The 19,421-nt window shown below is 44.6% G+C and overlaps 1 protein-coding gene; it reads left to right on the forward strand.

Annotated features, from left to right (window-relative positions):
* NPTXR (neuronal pentraxin receptor) overlaps positions 1-19,421 on the forward strand; it is a 244,917-nt gene that overhangs the window by 93,255 nt on the left and 132,241 nt on the right.

A 19,421-nucleotide genomic window follows, 5' to 3' on the forward strand; every position in this document is an offset into this window, starting at 1 on the left:
GCTCTGGTGACCGACCCCGGGTTGCGGTGCACGCGCACACAGCGACGCACGGGGGTAAGCAGGCGTTTGTAAAGTGCCGGCTCTGGATAAGTACTCGCAGAGCACCGCGCTCGTGTTTGGAGGCTCCGATACTGCTGCCGAGAGCTTCTCTCGACGCCGGAGGCGTTCTTTGCACAGATGGGATTGGAAGTTTTTTTTCTGTACTAATTAAATACCAAACGACAGATCACGGATCTTATTAACGCGATGCAAAAATCACTGCACGTTCCGCTTCCACGCCCCATCTGCTGCCGTGATGGGGGCGGTAAATGGCAGTCTTTAAGGTGGCGGAGTTTAAGGCGGTATGAATTAAGGAGGCGATGTGGTGAAAACTTGTCCAGCCGAAGCAGCACAGAGGACTACCGGAAGCCGGCACCCAGGCCCGGCCGTTGCTCAGGCCGCGCCCTGGGGTGAATAGAATCTGGCAACTCATCCTTACCTGCATTTCGTCCTAGCTGTAGCCTGCAACTTGGACCGCTGGAATTATGTGGCATGGGAGGAACCATTTATGCGGCAGGGTTGAATAAATTATGCGGCAAGAAAAGCCACATTATTTAGCATAATGGGGCACACGTTGTGATATTATTAGTTCCTTCTTATTATAATAATAATAATAAACACATTTATAAAGCGCCTGGTTACACTGACTAGTGTGTCCCCGCGCTGATGTTAATTTTACACAGGTAAACGCTGTCTGGGCAAAGGTTTCAACTCATTAGTACCAGTTTAACACCTAAATACAGAAATAAGCAACAACAAAGAAATCAGTCTATCTTTGCAAACGGCCTTCGACTGCATGGCAACACATTTTGCTGCATTGTAGTTACTTTTGATCAGTTTGGGCTAGAAATAAGATTTTTTTTGTAAATCTGCAGATTATGCAGGATGTGATGTATAATGTGGCCATGCTGAAAACGCCGCAGCCACAAATGTACATAATTCCAGGTGCCCTGGCTATATAAGATACACAAAATACAAACTGTTAACTACATTGACTTTGCACATACTTTCTTTGCATCCTGGTACTCATCCTCTTGCGTTTACAGTGAGGACAAACAAAGCTGCAAGTATGCAAACAGAAACTGAAGAGCTTAATATAACTAAGCATCTAACACAGCAATTTCTTACTTGTGAACAGAACAGTTTCACACTTAGAAAACAGTAATTAGAATTTTTGTTTTAGCTGCTCCCCAATGAGACCTTAACTGCCTGGCTGGCTGCTGTTCTATATACCGCACCCTCCTCGCTTCTAGGCTTAAGTAAAAAACAGCTTGGACCTTTTGTTTCAATACTCAGGCCTTGACTGATCATCCTGCCCTCACCTCCGTCACCCACAGCATAGCCCCACTCATTCATGCCGACTCGCTCCAAATTGTAGGTGACTGATTGTTGGGATGTATATAAGTTGCAGAGAGCTGTCACGAGCGCTATGTTGTTTATAGCTCGTGACAAGCTCGTGTTCTAATGGTTGCTATGTTATGTTACAAAAGAGTAGAATGTGGGAAGTTAAGTGAAGTAATAACTGTTGAGCATTATGAACTGTTGTCTTAAGACGAGAGGAAGTCATTAAACTCGTCCAACTTTATTCCTGCTTGTGATACATTATTTCCTTATTAACACTTCCTACAATGGCGACGGGCGGGATTCGTAACCTGCGAATTGAAGAAAAAGGAATCCTTCAGGAGCTAATTTAATTTTATTGGGAAGTGAAAAAGAAAATTATTTCCATTGCGCAACAAAACCGTTTTGAAACCAAAACCTTGGAAGGAATTTTTCTCTCGCACTGCAATTTCAAACGGAGCCACGCTACAATTTCAAACGGAGCTGGCGCTTGATTAAAACAACGCATGAAACCAAAGCGGCAATTAAACCAAGGAGTTGGAAGTGAGGAACTCGTAATTCTCATCTAAAAGATTGGTAATATTTCTTACTTTTTCCAAGTGGCATTTTTCAAAACAAACTCATGAATTTTCCGCTCTACATTGGAGCCGACAACTGGAAGCTCGCGCTGGAACGTTCTTTCCCTCACGTCATCACGAGCTGAGCATCAGGAGCCCAATGTCATCACGTTTTCTGCACGTAAGAGCAGTAGAGTTTGTGAAGCCAGTCACGGAGCTTCATTTCTCCGCGCAACACGAGGACTACTCCATGAATTAAACCGTCAATGCTTTTACACAAGTAAAGAATTATCTCCACTTGGAAAGGTTCAGTGACAATTACATCGCGCGTTTTGATAAATTAATAATTTTTTTTACATCGTATAAGTAAATTGTTGTTCTAAGCACATTTCTTCATAATTACTGTACAGTATAGTTTGAACTCATATAGTTTACTCATATAGTTTACTCATATTAGTTACTATGGCTGGTATTGTCCCCCCCCCATCATTTCTGTCATCTCCTGGTGAACCACCTCTAGCATGGGAAATTTGGGAACCTGTATTCTTAGCATATGTAGAAGTGTTGGAGGAGGGTGAATGTGAACCAGAGAGGAAATTATCTCTTCTAAAACACTGTTTGGGAGGCATAGCTTTAAAAGAATTCAAAACATTACCAATATTAGTGAACCCAGGCAACATAAATGTGTATGAGTATGCTTCACAACAACTAAGTTTAAGATATGGAAAAAAAAAGAATATAGTTATGGAGAGATTCATATTTTATTCACGTAAACAACGTACAGATGAACCCGTAGAAGATTTTGTATCTGCATTAAGATCTTTAGCGGTTACGTGCGATTTTGAACACATATCCTATGAACAGGTTTTGAGAGATCAGATTCTCATGAGGACAAATAACAAGAAAGTGCAGGAACGGCTTTGGACAACATCTGACATGTCTCTTAACAATGCTATAGATATTGCTAAGTCGATAGAACACTCAGAGAAGTTTGTCAAGGAGATTAGAGGGAACGACAAAAGTGATGTTTTTAACATATCTAAAGACCATGATAAGTCAAGGAGAAATGTTTCATCCAGGAACGAAAATCCTCCCAGGAGCGAATTTTCATATAGAAATGAAAAATAAATTCAGGAATCAAAAATCTGAAAGGAGGGATTCTAAAATTTTATGTTTTAGGTGCGGAAGCGATGGGCATTTAGCTAATAATAAAAATTGTCCAGCTATAGGGAAAACTTGTGCTAAATGCAACAAGAAAGGACATTTCACAAGACACTGCAGATCACTACCTGGGAAGATGAATTGTATACATGAAAGTTATAGCAATTATTCTTCAGATGACGAAGAAGTTTTTCAAGTGAACACCGTCATTAATGTATGTGAGGATGGGGAGTGCACAAAATTTCCATCTTGCGTAATTCATGTTGATGGCATCGAGCTGGAAATCTTTGTGGATTCTTGTGCATGGTATACCATAATTTCCCTAAATGTTTTTAAGGAGAAATTTCACAATAAGAAGTTGGTTGTATCAGATGTATCTCCTGGTGGTTATACAGGACATAAGATTGATTTAGTAGGATATTTTATTGCGAACATACAATTTGCAGACCAACATATATCTGGAAAAATTTATGTGTCAAGGTCTGGATTATCACTATTAAGTTGGCCACACCAACACCAATTAGGCATGAAAATTGACCCCAGAGCGGATCCTCCTGTATATGTCGTACAACCACTTACAGAGCCAAGTACTTCTGAGGGTAAATTATTACTAATAGAAAAATTACGTAAAGCTTATCCTAGTGTTTTTAGTGAAACGTTAGGTTGTTATAAGGGTTTTGAACATATCATCAAATTAAATGAGAATGCTACACCTGTGAGACATAGAGTAAGAAATGTTCCCCTATCTTATAGGATTAAACTTAAAGAAATGTTAAAAGATCTATGTGATAAAAATATCATTGAACCAATAGAATCTTCACCCTGGGTTTCTCCCGTTGTAATTTCGGTTAAATCTTCAGGTGAACTTAGGCTATGCATTGACCTCCGCAGTGTAAATTGCGCAATCTGGGTAGATTCACATCCGTTACCAAATCTTCATGAGATGGTTTCAACATTGGCTGGTGCACAAGTTTTTTCATGTATTGACCTGGCCAGTGCGTACCATCAAGTAATACTTGCTGATGAGTCTAAAAACATTACTGCATTTATTACACCAGAGGGATTATATAGATTTTGCCGCATGCCCTTTGGTTTAGCGAGCGCTGCTTCAGTGTTCCAGAGACTTATGAGAGATACATTGGAGGGGCTGAGTGGAGCTATAGCGTTTCAAGACGACATTTTAGTATATGGAAAAGATGACAAGGAACATGACAATAATTTAGAGTGTGTGATTGCTGCTTTATCGGAAAAAGGACTTACCCTTCGTTTGGACAAATGCAGGTTTAGACAAAAAGAAGTGGAATACCTAGGTCACACTATTAGTGGGATGGGAATCAAACCAAAGAAAAACCATGTAGAAAGTATTATAAATGCTCCTATACCTACATCTAAGGAACAACTGGTAGCCTTCTTAGGCCTTATAGAGTTCTATGCCAAGTTTATCCCTAATTTTTCTGCGAAGGTTGATCCTCTTAGATGTTTATTGAAAAGAAATGCTAAGTTTCTTTGGACTGAAGTTATGACAGATGCATTTGAGTCTTTAAAATCGTTTGTTGTGAACGCTCCATGTCTAAAACCTTTTGTTGTAGGTAAGCAGTGTATTATTATGGTAGACGCAAGTTCTTCTGGCTTAGGTGGAGTACTTTTGCAAAAGGATAATGGAAAAGAATGGGTTGTTGCGTATGCATCGAGAGCTTTAAGAGACGCTGAAAAGAATTATTCAGTCATAGAAAGGGAGTTGTTGGCTTGTGTTTGGGGAGCTGAACATTTTAGACCGTTTCTATGGGGTACAAAATTTTTAATAAAAACTGACCATAAACCTTTGGTATATCTCATGGCCCCGGGTGGAGGCAGATCTATGTCGGCACGTCTTGCAAGGTTAGCTTCAAGGTTGCAATCTTTTCAATGCAAGGTTGAGTATGTTCAGGGTAAAGCGAATGTACATGCTGATTGCATGTCGAGATTAATTTCTGACATGAGCGGTCCTGAAGTTGTTATTGAAGATGAGTGTGAGGTTGCTTTTACCTTTCATGATGTCAACTTAGTATGCGGTGAACGGTTTTCTTTGCAAGAGAATAATTGGTTGGAGGCAGTGAAAAATGACTTGGAATTGTCCAATGTCAAAAAGTTCCTAGTACAGGGTTGGCCGGAACAAAGGAAATTATCAGGAGATATGATGGGATTTTTTAAGGTTCAAGAGGAACTAGCTGTGGAAGGTGAATTACTTCTTCGTGGAGACAAGATTATCCCACCTTTTTCTATTAGGAATACTCTTCTTGAAATAGCTCATGAAGGACATTTGGGGATATCCTTCACCAGAAGACGTTTAAAAGAGTCCTTTTGGTGGCCAGGGATTGATTCTTGTGTGGATCATTTTGTACGTGCATGTTCTTACTGTTCAAACAGTGATAAAACAGCTGTTGCATTACGTCCAGAACCTTGTCCTGTTGTTTTACCTTCTAGTCCCTGGCGGAAATTGGGATTGGACATCATAGGTCCATTTAGTTGTTTACCTAAACAAGAAGCTTTTGGTATAGTTCTCATAGATTATTACTCCAAATGGCCAGAAGTCAAGATGGTTAAGGAAGTTACTTCTCATCATGTAATAGAATTCTTAGATGAGATCTTTTGTAGAGAAGGAATTCCTCAGGAAATTGTTACAGACAATGGCCCACAGTTTGTGAGCAAGGAAATGGAATTATTTTTAACTAAGTGTGGCATAGCACATAGGAGAATTGCTGTTTTCCATCCTGAAGCGAATGGCCAGGTTGAACGCTTCAACCGAGTAATCAAAGAAGCAATTCAACTTTCTATCAAAGGTGGATTAAATTGGAGAGTTGCATTACAATCCATGTTATTAGCTTACAGGACATCACCCAATTCCGTAACATTGGTTACTCCTTTTGAACTCTTAAGGGGTCGGAAGCCTAGTACAAAATTAGTACCTTGGTGGTTAAAAAAGAACTTGTCTGGAATTGAGAATTGTTTGAAAGTTGATTTTGAAGCTGTCCAACACAGAGTACAGTTATATAAAGATAAAATGAAACATGAATTGGTAAAGAGATTAGGTTCTACGTCCAGTCGTTCCATTGAAGTGGGTGATTTTGTTCGCATCAAGAAGAAAGAAGGAGTAAATAAAGGATATCCTGTGTGGTCAACCCCTAAGAGAGTGATTGAAGTTTTTAGAAATGCTGTGCGGGTTGATGGTGGTTCAGTGTGGAATTTGAGCAGAGTTTCTGTGTTTAATGGTCCATACCAGTCGGAGGAAGACTGTGATAGCAATGTTTTTTTTGATGTTGAAGGAGAAAATGATAAAGGAAACTGTGCACATAATGAACAAAACCCAAGCAACACTAGAGCCGCACGTTCTCATCGTATGCCTGTTAGATATAATGATTTTATAATGCATTAATGAATTACCTGTTAGATATAATGACCTTATAAAACATTATAATGAATAGTTTTTTTTTACTGTTTTTTTTTATTTTCAATTCAAGGGGGGAAGGTGTGTTGGGATGTATATAAGTTGCAGAGAGCTGTCACGAGCGCTATGTTGTTTATAGCTCGTGACAAGCTCGTGTTCTAATGGTTGCTATGTTATGTTACAAAAGAGTAGAATGTGGGAAGTTAAGTGAAGTAATAACTGTTGAGCATTATGAACTGTTGTCTTAAGACGAGAGGAAGTCATTAAACTCGTCCAACTTTATTCCTGCTTGTGATACATTATTTCCTTATTAACACTTCCTACACTGATCATATGTGCAAGGGTGTGAAGGAGATGGTAGGGGACAAGGATATTAAACAGGGGACCTTTATTCTGCATAAGAACAAAAAAATGATGAATTCCAGTGTACTTAAACTGCTGGAGCCAGGTCAGAGGTAGACTGCTGCATGATCTCTTTGCATACAGCTCCAGGCACTCATCTGAAGGTTCTGCGCCTTGGGCGTGGGCCCCCCTGCTAGCTCATGCCTATAACACTTCTGCTGGTAACACACAGCAGACCGTAGCTCCAGCAGCACACAGCACTGGCAAGGCCAAGGCACCATCAGAGCCCCAGTTGCATAGAGCACAGCCAGAAACACTCAACACAACGAAAGCTCCAGCGGAACACAGCACCACCAGAGCCCCAGCATTGTAGAACCCTACCAGAACCCCAGCAGTGCGCAGCACTACCCAAGACCCTTCAGCAGCCATAGCACTTTCAATGGACCCCAATCCAAAAGCAGAGAGCATTGCCAGACCTCAGCAGGAAAAGGGCCTACCAGATCCCCAGAAGCCTAACAATAACAATAACCCCAGTCCAGAAGCCAATAGCCCTGACAAAGCCCCTGTTGTGCACAGCACTACCAGCGCTGCAGCACCAAAGACAGCTAAAAGAACCATCAGCACATAGCAGTCCCAGAGACCATAAAGCACAGAGCTTCTACAACACAAAGCACCCACAGCTCTAGCATTCACCACAGATCAACAGCAAACATCACTACCATAGCCCCAGCACAACCAGAGACCCAGCAGGAGACAGTACTTCAGGACCCCAGGAGCACTGTCAGAGCCCCAGCAGTATACTCACTACTAGCAACCCGATCATGCATAGCACTGCCAGCAATGAAAACATACATATATTTTACTAGATAGAGTGACAACATTTCTTCAGAACTAAAACAACCTATACATTTCAAGAGACCTCAACATCTAGGGCCATATTTATGGCAAAGTAACACAAGGCAGCACAGCTAGTCACCTTGCTTCTCTGCGTTACAAGGAAAGGGCAGGAATGCGCCGCCCGTATTTAAAAGAACATGACACATTCCTTCCTTGTCCCTGCACTGACATCGTTTTGGCTGCCTAGTCATCCTTGCACCATGGTGCAAGGGTGCCTGCATTGTAAGGAGGATTTTTTGGTGTGCAGGAAGGGACACTTTCTTGCACAAAAATAATCCTGAGAGGCAAATTCCTTTTTCAGTGTATGCTGTAGAATGCAGCACACATAGAAAGAGGAAGTAATGAGGACAAATAAATATATTTCTCTTTGTTACGCCTTACATGGGAAGGTGTATCTTTTTGGCGCACTCCCAGGTTTTACCAGTTCTGGTAAATCTGGGAATTGGACAAAAAACATGGAAGTTGCATGGGAATACCCTGGCAATGCCGATGGAATGCCTCCCTGGCGCAGAGTAAAGCAACGCAGTGATTTGTGTTGCGTTACTTGAGATTTATTAAGACACTCAGGGCCACACAATGTGGCCTTGCGTGGCTATATAATCTATTTTTTGAGTTGCATCCCTCTTTCACCACATTGCGTGGTGCAAGAGTGACGCACTGGGTCTCGCAAATATGCCCTATAGAGTGACAAGAAAAATCTAACTTCAACTACAGCCATCACATCCAACCTTGATGCCTTCAACCTCCAGAAAATTGTCCCTCTGCCAGACACACATTGGACATAGTAATTGTTCCATGGTACAGGCCGCAATGATGGATAACAGCCCTGTAATATGGAGTGAGAAAAGCATCATTATCTTGTTGGACTTAGAATGCGTCTAGCCGACTCCTTCTAGCATTGTACGAGGTAAGTTAGCATTTGCGGCACCATTTTGAACCATGATTGAAAGTAAGCTTCTTCTCATAATTTTTGCCTCAGCAGAAAGCAGTCTTGATTGTTTCTCTTAATCTTATTCAAGTTTGAGCTCCACCACACCAACGAATAGATCGTTCTGTCTCTGCTTATCTTTCCTGATAGGTAGCCCTCCTCCTTCTCTCAGAAAGACGGGCACGGGCAGAGTAACCTTGAAACTAAGATAGCATGTACCCATTCTCAAGATGGAAGCTTGTCTTTCTATACCTCCTTTGTTCATTAGTGCCCAGGCTGGAATTTTCCAGCCTGGGCGGGTCTTTAGAGATGTTGGAAATGTATATTTTGTGCTACCGTGTGGACGGGAGTCAGTCCCTCTACATCATTCTAAGGAGGCTGGTCAGATTGGACTCAGCTTGGGTGTATTGCTAATAAACAACTTTGGTTTGTATTCTCTACTGTCTGACCGACTCTTCATTGGTATGGAAGGCTGAGAGGTGGTCGCGAGTGGCCCTAAACTTCCTTTAGTTGGTGCTTGAACAGGAACTCCATTGGGTGACCCATCTTTGCCCGCGGACAGGTGGAGAGGACGGGGTCGGGGCGGATCGAGGATCCCTCCACAAAAGAATCCAGTACTCGCAGCTGCCCTGTCTGTCTGACCGGGCGGTGCCTCGCCCAGTGGTCATCCCGACTGGGGTCCTGAAAGGTGAAACCCTTGGATCTGACCGTTTGGTCCGATGAGTCGGCAGTGGAGAATAACTTCATTTGACCTGTGTGCAACAGGTGAGTTTGCTTTGGTTTTGTTTGAGGCTATGGCGCCACTTTGGTTTGTGTTTGGTACGGTCTGAGGATCGTTTTTGGACAAGCGATTGAATTTGTTTGGGTTCTTTATGAACATGGTACCACTTTGATTTGGATTTGGTGAGGTGCGGGGACCAACTTTGGTAAGATATTTGCAAATATCAGCTCTGCATTGATAGTGAATGTTTTGTTTGGATAAAGGCCCTGCTTGAGTAAACTCTGTTTTGTGAGTTGTCGTTGTTGTTCTGCTGATGCTCGATTGGAAGAGAGTCATCCGCCTCTGGAAAGAACGCCTAATTTTGAGATGTATGTGAAACACAGCCTTGGCTCTATTATGTTTAGTACATTATGGCACAAATATATGAGGGACAATGTCCAGTTGCAGTGGCCACTTACAGGTACTTTTGATTAACAAAAGCACAATTTCCTGCAGGATAAATTGTTTGTGAAGAGAAGTAAGCAGTCGATGTTTGATTCCCTCAGAACTTGGCAAAAGGAAGCTAAACAGAGACGAATGAAAGCAGAAAATGAGGCCTGAAAGGGAAGGATGCAGACAGTGACTCAGAAAGCTGTTGCGTATGATAAATTAAGGACTGAGAAGCGGATTAAGTGTGCTGATAGGAGGTTTCCATTGCAGTATGAAAAGTCTTATGTGGTTCGAGAAGAGAACAATACATTTGTGGAGGAGTTGTTAGACACCCAACCTCCGCCTCCTTACGCCCCGCAGAGAATATACCCTGCTGTAATAATAATAATAATCCACATTTGTAAAGCGCGAACAATCACCCGTAAGGGTCTCCAGGCGCTGGGGGCCGCCGGGAAGATTAAGCAAGCTATTGCCCAGAGTCACATGGTGCTGAGCTAATCTGCCACCGGCGCCAGGGATCGAACCGTGATCCCCAGATTCCAGCATCAGTCGCCCTGGCCGCTGCGCCACACCTCTCCCTGCTGTACCACAACCCCAGTCGTCTGTCTCTACTGCACCTGTTGCACCTGTTTCCTCTTTTACTGTCTGTTAGACCTGTCTGCCCTTTGGGTGGTCCCTCCTATTATTTATTTATTTTTGTCCCCTTTTTGCCCCTCAATTCCTTTCATTTTTATGTCCACTGGGTTTTTAGGTGTTAACCTGGGGGTTAGGTACTCCTTGACCCCATGGTTCCTCATAGGCCTAGAAATCCCTCCTTTTCCAAGGGCAAGTTTAGTTATACAAAATGGTGGCTAGTAACTGCCACAACGGATTACCTCAGGGACTGGCCCATAGACTTGTATGGGAGATCTAGAACCTTCTGGCCTGTTCTGGACCCTTGGAACTAGGGGTATAAATAGGCCAACTGTAAGGCGACCATTTTGTCTTTCAGAGAGGGACAGCTGGAGTACAGGCTGTGGCTCTAGAAGGGGTAGGACATTCAGAGGGTGGACTTCTTTTTAAGGGTTGCCTCCCTACTGTAATCACCGCCCCTATTCCTGCAGACCTGACCTGGTTAGTCTGCCGTCCTGTTGACCCTGGACAGGTAGTTGGCTCCTGTAGAGAGAAAGATCTAGCCCTAGCCTCGAGTGAGACACAGGAGATTTTGATGAGTGGAGGGGTGTGAAAAAAAACAGCCCCACTGTCCAGTATTGAGGTCTAGCCAAACCCTTGAGGAACTTTGCAGGACTGGAAAAACGGATCGAGGGAATTAATCCTTTTCCTTCCCCTTTGGCCGCTTTGCCTATCTGCCGCCTGCGCTTGGCTCCTGAAGTCACCCCTCACCTTTGTTTAGAGGCGCGGCTGGGCGCTCCATCCTCCGCCATTAGTGCTCTGGGTGAGGAGAATCGAGACCCCTGAGGAGTGTTCCGCCTGCCCTGCAGCCCGTTACTGACAGGGAGGCTAGGGACGGTTGGGGCTGCGGTGGTGAGTTGATGCGGAACAGGCAGCCAGCTGGGCCTGAGGAGGCGCGATACTGCGCAGGCCCGGAGCAGAGCTCGCTGTCCCTGAAGGGGGCGGAGATCCAGTCAGGAGGGGCCTAGGATCGCGCAGATCCAAAGGAGGGCCACTGCTCGTTTGAGCTGAACGGGGCGGCCTCTGCCCAACGCCGCTACACTCCCGCGCCTGCGCGGAGACGCCGATCTCGAGGAAGACGACAAAGTCGGCTTGAGGCGGAATTTAATAGAGGAGCAGGCCACGGAACCCCGTCCCAGTGCGACCTCCCCTCGGTGCCGGCTTGGGTGACAGTCGGCCTGGCCCTCGAGGGAGGCGCTGCTGGGGAGAAGGAGCCTGTAGGTGAGAGCCGGACCCCTGGGCTTGTGCAGTGTCAACGGACAGACCCCAGTACACTTAACTACAAGTAAGAAGGGAACTGGGATCTGTTGGGGGTCTGGGGACTATCGACAAAAGGTCCCGGAAAGGAGATTCTTCCCACAATTATCTGACTGGAAGCACAGAGTGACAAGGCAGGAGAAAGACCGTTGAACCCATTTGAGTCTATTGCTTAACCTTTCTTTTACAGTGCTGGAAGGAGAAGATTTCTTCGAGTTCTCTTTAGCAATAACTTGGTGTAACCTAGTGGAGCAGGTTGGAGTATTTGCTTCACCCATTGGTCCCATATGGAAATCCCTTTTTCTTTCCTTTGTAGGCAACAGACTCTGCTTCACATTGTGCCAAGGCAGAGTAACCCCAGTAATGTCTGTATAATAGAATTTGTTTTGCTGTGTAATAACCCTTGAGTTAAGAAACAATGTATTGCTGAAATCGAGTGGGGGGAGAAATAATTAATGTAAAAAGGGACAAAACTGTCAGTTGAGATAAACAAGAGTATACAGAATCCTTTTATAAAACAGCCCGTATTTTTCCAAAAACTGGTGTAGTGTTATTTTTGAATGGATGGATGCTGAGTTACTATAAGGGTGTGACGCAGGTTTAACACTTTAGCCTTTGGGATAGTCTTTTCTAGTTAGTGCCAAGCTACCCTATGTAGACTGGTAACCCCAGGTCCAACACTGTCCCAGCTGCTTTGGCCACCGCGCTTCCTGCAGTTTCTGTGGCTTCGCCTTCGATAACTGTTAGTCTCCTTGCAACACCTATTGTGTCAGCGTCACTTCTCTCCCCAACCCTAACCCCCACGACACCGCCATTGACGACTTTAGTGTCTGTCCCTTCCGTCACTACTCCTTCCCTTGTTCTTTATTCTCCGAAGGTACAGGATGGCGAGACACCTGTGCGGGGTAGAGGGACTGGGGGACTGCTAGGGAGCGACTGGGGCGACTGGGACTGATACAAACGGATATGGCAGATGAGGAGAAAAAGGCGGTAGCCAATCAGGCAGCTCAGTGGGTTTGTCACCCCATCTATAGTACGTAAGATGTGTGGAGTGTGATGAGAGAGTATGACCCGTTCGTGCAGCAGCATGCCCTAAAGCACATGGCTTCACTGATTGGATTGTGGGAGCAGTGCTTCAACGCTGTGGTGCCTCAGATTATTTATGATATCAGGGATAATATTGATGCTGCTGGTATGGCACCTGAGGAGGTTTTTGGTAACATTGCAACACTGTTAGCTTATTGAGATAGGCTGTTTGAAAAGAGCCTTAAGACAGTGTCCCAGTTTCCGATGAGGGAAGTTCACGCCATATATCACCCTGAAATACCGGAGCGAAGGGATCAGCAGAATACTGTTATTAGACAGAGAGTAGAGGCCCGTTTCCAAGTACAATGGGGCTTGACCCGTAACACACAGTTACCTGACCCTAGGAAAAATCCAACTGCATATGATAAGGAATTGACTGAGGCAGCTTCTTCAACTGTAATGATGGTTGCAGATATTGAAATGTTCTTTCGTCTGCTGGTGCCCGTCGACATTTGGAGGCAGGTGCACACACAGGACCACGCTATGGAATTGGGTGGTACTTGGGAGCAGATTAAAGAATGGGGCAAAGACAGGAAACCTGGGGAAAAGCCTAAGGCTTTTACTAGCTTTGCCTTGCCGAATTATTACATATATGCACTCTCTCATTCCACCGAGAAGGGTAGATTGGGATAAGTTAAAGGCATGTCGTCAGAAGAAAGATAAAAGTGTGTCAAACGTATTCACCCGGTTTGAGGGAGTCTTTTTGGATTTTAGTGGACAGGATTTGTCAATGGAAGGGGTGTTCGATTGTTAATAGATTTGGGACAAATTTGCTTCCTGAGATAGCAGCTCGTTTGCAGGCTTCGGAGAGTACTTGGACCACATCCTCTCCCTCTGTTATATTGAGTATGGCACAGTATTATGAACACAGTGAGAGCGAGGAGAAGGAAAAGGTAGAGAAGAAGCACAAGGAGTTGAAGACGAAGGTGTTGTTGCAGCATGCATTTAGGGGGAAAGGCAGGGGACGTGGTGCTGGTCCTGCCCAGCAGCTTCCTGGTACTTAGCAGTAAAAAAGTAGGGCCGAATTAGTGCACGTACTGCAAAGAGTAGGGGCACTGATGTAGCGAGTGCCCGGTTTTATTGCAGAAAGTTGTGGCCCCCATGGGACGGGGTACTCGTGGAGGGGTCTTGAGGAAGGTGACCAAGAGAGGGTTCGGGAAGATAAGATATTGCAGGGTCGCACAGACCAGAATTATTTCGATTACCCCCAAAGGAGACAGGATTACCATGACGACTATGATCTGGATTGGGTGACAGGAGTGTCCAATAGCTAGGACAGCCTGGGGCAGGATGAGGGACCTGTCCAGATACCTGTATATATAAGCCGTTCGTGTTGTACATACACGAGACAGCTGATTGTGCTCTTTCTGTTTTAACACAGGCCTTTGGAGGTAAGCAACGGCTGTGTGCTTATTTTTCTGCTTTGCTTAATCCCGAGCAATCTAAGAGCGGTTGGGGCTGTGGCCATCTCTGTAAAGGCAAACGGCTGTGCTCATACTTGATACTGACCTCACAGTCATGGTGCCTCATGCTGTGGACACCCTTTTGAATAAGACCAAGACACAGCACCTTACCAGTGCATGTCTGACTGTTTATGAGGTAACTTTATATATCCCGCATATTACAATAAAAAGATGTGCCACTCCGAACCGTGCCACGTTACTACCCCTCCCTTCTGAGAGTGAGGACAAAGACGTACACGATTGTCTTTTTTGGACAGAGTAAGAGATGAAGGGATGGGTAGACCTGATTGATGTTCTCTTCTCTGACCCCCAAGGGGAACTATATGTCGATGGCTCTTGTTTCAAATTACCAGATGGCACCACCACCGCTGCATATGCACTTACAACACTGCATACGGTAGTTGAGACATCACGAGTTCCTTATCAGTCCGCACAGGCAGCTGAGTTAGTCACCCTTATTGGATCTTGTGAATTGAGCGAGGGACTGGCTGTTAATATTTATACTGACAGCCAGTACGCCTACAGGGTCGCCCATAATTTTGGGCGGCTCTGGCCAGAGCGAGGGTTCCTATAAAAAACATAAGAGGGTCCCTGAACCATAAAATCTAAGCGGAAGAAGGCAGGGCACATATGAACAAGAACAGAAACCTCTCCTTAACAGAAACCCAGACTGATGGGACACTGTTTTTCTTTGATGATGGAGGAAATCCCTGAATAGTAATTGAATGTTCAGAAGAGGTTTCTGTTGTTGTTCAGAGAGAGGGTTCCTTACATCACATGGGACTTGTATTCAGCATGGCCCTCTAATACATAGGCTTCTGACTGCCTTGCCCCTTCCTAAGAAATTGGCTATAGTAAAGTGCAGTGCCCACAAGCCAATTACTGATGATGTGGGAAGGGGAAATGCATTTGCAGACCAAAAAGCTAAGGATATACCTCGGACAAAGATGAAAAAGATTTTTGTAGCGGGTCCTGCCAGGTGGGTACCCGAGGCCACCATGTTTGAGGACACTCTAGACAATGTAAACGAAATCCAAAGTGAGGCAACGATTGAGGAGATAGCAGTATGGCAGGAAAGCACAGCACACTTAGATGAAGATGGGTGTTGGACGGATAAGTCAGGGAGACAGAGATGGATGTTACCAGATGCATATGTCCTCCCTGTGGTCACTATGGCACATGGGCCAGCCTACATCAGTGCAAGGGGTATCCGTAAGTTGTTAGATCCTGTGTGGCAGAATGACAACATTCCCAAAGTCGCTGGTCACTTAGTAGAGTACTGTAAGATATGCATGATGGAAAATCCTGGAAAAGTCACCCCTAAACCCCCTGGTAAATTTGCACCGCCTTCCTTCCCTTTCAAGGTTCTCCAGATGAATTTCATCGAAATGGAACAAGTCAACAATCTGTTAGTAGTTGTTTGTGCATTCAGTAAATGGATTGAGGCTTACCCTACCAAAGAGAACACAGCCATGGCGAAGGCACCCCTAAAGGAGTTCTTCCTGTGTTTCAATTCAAAGGTTTTCCAGCTGGTGTGCGATGGTTTGCACTTTAAGCAGAAATTCCATGCTGAAAATCACCCCCAGTCAGCAGGTTTGGTTGAGAAGTACAACGGTACTCTCAAACTGAAATTGGCAAAGATTAAAGAGAGCACAGGATTGCAGTGGCCAGATGCTTTACGATTAGCTCTTTTGTCTACAAGAGATACAGCTCACTCTAGGACAGGCTTGTCAAAGTATAAGGTCGTGTTTGGATGCCCGGCGAATGTCTGGGGCGTCCCGCTACCTTAACGGTTTTCTGAGATAGAATACCCTTTAATTGTGGATTACTTGTATGAGTTAACTAAAAGCTTGCGTTCTATTCACCAACAGATCCATGAAGCCCTACCACCAGCTCCAGAGGGGCCAGGCACGGTATCTGGCCTGGGGAATACGTCCTGGTAAAGAATTTTCAGAGGAAAGGCAGTTTGGAGCTGCGCTGGAAGGGGCCTGTCCAGGTCCTCCTCGCTACTCGCACAGCAGTAAAGGTGGACGGTTGTAGGAACTGGATCAATTCTAACCATTGCCGGAGGGTGCCCCTTCCGTTGCCCTACAATCAGTGGGTGCTTGATGGAGAAGGTGCCTTGTTTTGTTCCATTCTTGGATGCTCGGCTGACCTGGGCACAAACAGAGAGTGAAAGTGATGCAGCACTGAACGAGGCAGTGCCTGCTGAGATCAGGGCCATCCAAGAGCCCCAGTCTGCTGGCCCATCTGTGCTTGAGCCCCAGACCATTGGCCCCTCTGAGTCTGAGCCCCTGTTTGCAGACCCCTCTGTCCCTGGAGTAGCTAGGTACAGTTTGCAGCCTCGACCGAGGAACAGTGCACCAAAGGGAAAGTTAGATTAGTAGGGATGAACTCGATAAGTCAGGCCACAGTAGCTTAGGGAGAGACAAGATTGGTGCATTGTTCGGACACTGGAGAGGATTAATAGAGGGTGCTTCCCTAAGGAAGGGGGGCGCATTATCCTGAGAGACGTGGGATTCTTCAAGAGCTGCTCCGACAGCTCCACCGCCGGTGCTCAACAGCGCCAACTGATGAACAATAGGAGTCTACCAGTGAGGCCCTGAAGGACACTGGGAACATTTGCCCCTTCTTGTTTTCTTGTCAGTTGCTCCATCACATATCCTTTCCTCTGATCACAATGTACACCTTTGATCGCCCCACTATGGAAGAGGAACATCTATTTGCAGCTCCTCGTGTTGGGCCAAGTGAGTCTGGTTGGTCAGGTTGGTCTACAAAGAGTAAAATAGTGTTTGTGGTAATTGCCCAGATATCCCTGATCGCAGTAGTTGGAATGGGATGGTTTCTTGAAGAGAAATATCCTGTGCACTCTTTGACTGCTACAACGCCTGTGCCCCCTGAACATATGTTACCTTAGCCCCTCTTAAAGGAGAACACCGAAAAAACGACCTTAGATAATGTCTTTTTGCAAACACTTCACCAGCACACGACACATCGAATGTCACAAATTGTTGGATCTGTGGCCTGCTCTCTTCTGTTACACATAAAAGTGACAGCCTCTTATCACTGCCCATGTGTTATTTGGGCAGCTGTGAGGGCTGGTTCGAGTTGTTCTCTATTGTATACATCCATTATCATTCTTGTACTATGAATATGACAACTGCTGATTTTCTCACAGTGTTAGAGTATATACATGTCCACCAAGGATTTATCCCAGGTGAACAGGGGCCACCTGATACATTATCCCCTACAGCCTGCATGAATGTATATGAACGTGAAAAAAATGTCACATGGCCTCAAAATGAAATGTTGGATTTTCAGGGATTTAATGTCACTGAATATTTCCATTCATCTCAAATGCGCAATATTACTCATGATGAGGCCAGTAGCCAGTAGTAGTCAACACAACAGCTGGGTTTTGTGTTTGTGGGGTAGGCACAGTAAAAGTGGGTAAGAGTAATTGCAACTATACTTACACATTGAGCACAAGCAATAGCCCACTTCTGCTCCCACCGCATAATATTTACTTTGTTTGTGGATCTCAAGCTTATGTGTGGCTTCCTAGAGGATGGTCAGGTGTCTGCTATCTCTCTTTCTTCCTTTCCCCAGTGTATATAGCACTATCCAACTATCATAGGGACCACAGACTGCAACGTAGGAGTGCCCATTTGTTCCGAATAAAAAGGGTTATTAACACTGAAGATATAGATCAGGCAGATACTACCTTGCAGCAGTTTACTGATGCTATGAAAGGTATACTACCCTTTTGGGGTCCTATGTCTAATAGCCTTAACATTCGCTGGTTCACCAAGGTTGTGGAAGGGGTGAGCTCCAGGCTACGAGGCTTGTTGCTCTTCAGAACAGGATGGTGTTGGATGTCATCATTGCTGATCGTGGAGCAGCTTGTCGCATCATTGGAAGTAGTTGCCGTGTTTACATACCGGACCATGCTACGAATGTATTCGCTGCTATATAGAAGCTGCATATGCTCGCATCTGATATCCACCAAGAGAATGGTACCTGGAGTCTTTCTGGTTGGTTCTGGGACTTAATGACATCCTGGGGATGGAAAATTCTACTTTTTCTAATAGCAATTGCAGGTGTTATCTTCACATGTTGCCTATGTGAACATTGCCTTCCTGCTTGTTGCGCTTATTGTGTTGGAAAGCTGACACACACAACGAAAAAGCCAATACATGATGCTAAGTCTTTGGCCATGATGATGCAGGCTGTCTATGATTTGAAGTCCATTGATGAGAGCTTTGTTGTAATTCCCCCGTCTCCAACAGTCAAACCTGTTCCTATCCCGGCACCCTAAAAGCTGTCTGAGTGGCAGGCATTAGGTGTCTTCAATAAAGTACTGCCGGATTTGAGGATATACTACAGGATTCGAGGATGCAGGGTGTGGCCAGATGCTTGGGTTTCCTCCCTGTTTATGAGAGAAAATCTCCGATTAGGCTCTGCTCTTCATCTGTGTACCTCTTCTTCGGCTGAGCTCTTGACCTGTGTCCCTGACTCTCCAGTCAAGTTTATCTGCAAGCCAGAAATTGAGAACATCTTCCCAGAAGTTTTATTTTTGTGCCTCTTCTTGGAATTCCGTCTGATGCGTCACCTCAAATACTTTCATGACAACCAATATTTTCACCCATGAATCATCTGGCCGTACCAGTAATCTTGGCCCTGTATACTCAATGCTGAGTTTCCATACATGTCCTCCTGGACTCAGGAGTAACAGGGAATTTAAATTACATATCTTATGCTAAGTCATTAGATATATCTATTCTTAAAAAAGATTGCCTAGAACCTTTTCGAGCCATAGATTGCATTTATTTTTTCCTCAGGGCTAATTACTTATTAAACGGAACCCATTACCATGGAATGTGATAACCCATGTTGAAAGATTAATGTTCGATCTCATTGACACTCCTTTTTATTGATGTCATATTAGGTATTCACTGTCTTAATGCACATATTCTAAAAACAAATGGCACTTGCAGAAGGTAACCATTGACTCTATCAATTTTACCAATTGTTGTGGGGTACTCGCACATTCGCTTATCCCCTCCATCTTGTGCAGTGGTGCAAACCAATTTAGAGGATTGTC

The sequence above is a fragment of the Lissotriton helveticus genome, chromosome 1_1 (genome assembly GCF_964261635.1).
Source record: "Lissotriton helveticus chromosome 1_1, aLisHel1.1, whole genome shotgun sequence".
Classification (NCBI taxonomy): domain Eukaryota; kingdom Metazoa; phylum Chordata; class Amphibia; order Caudata; family Salamandridae; genus Lissotriton; species Lissotriton helveticus.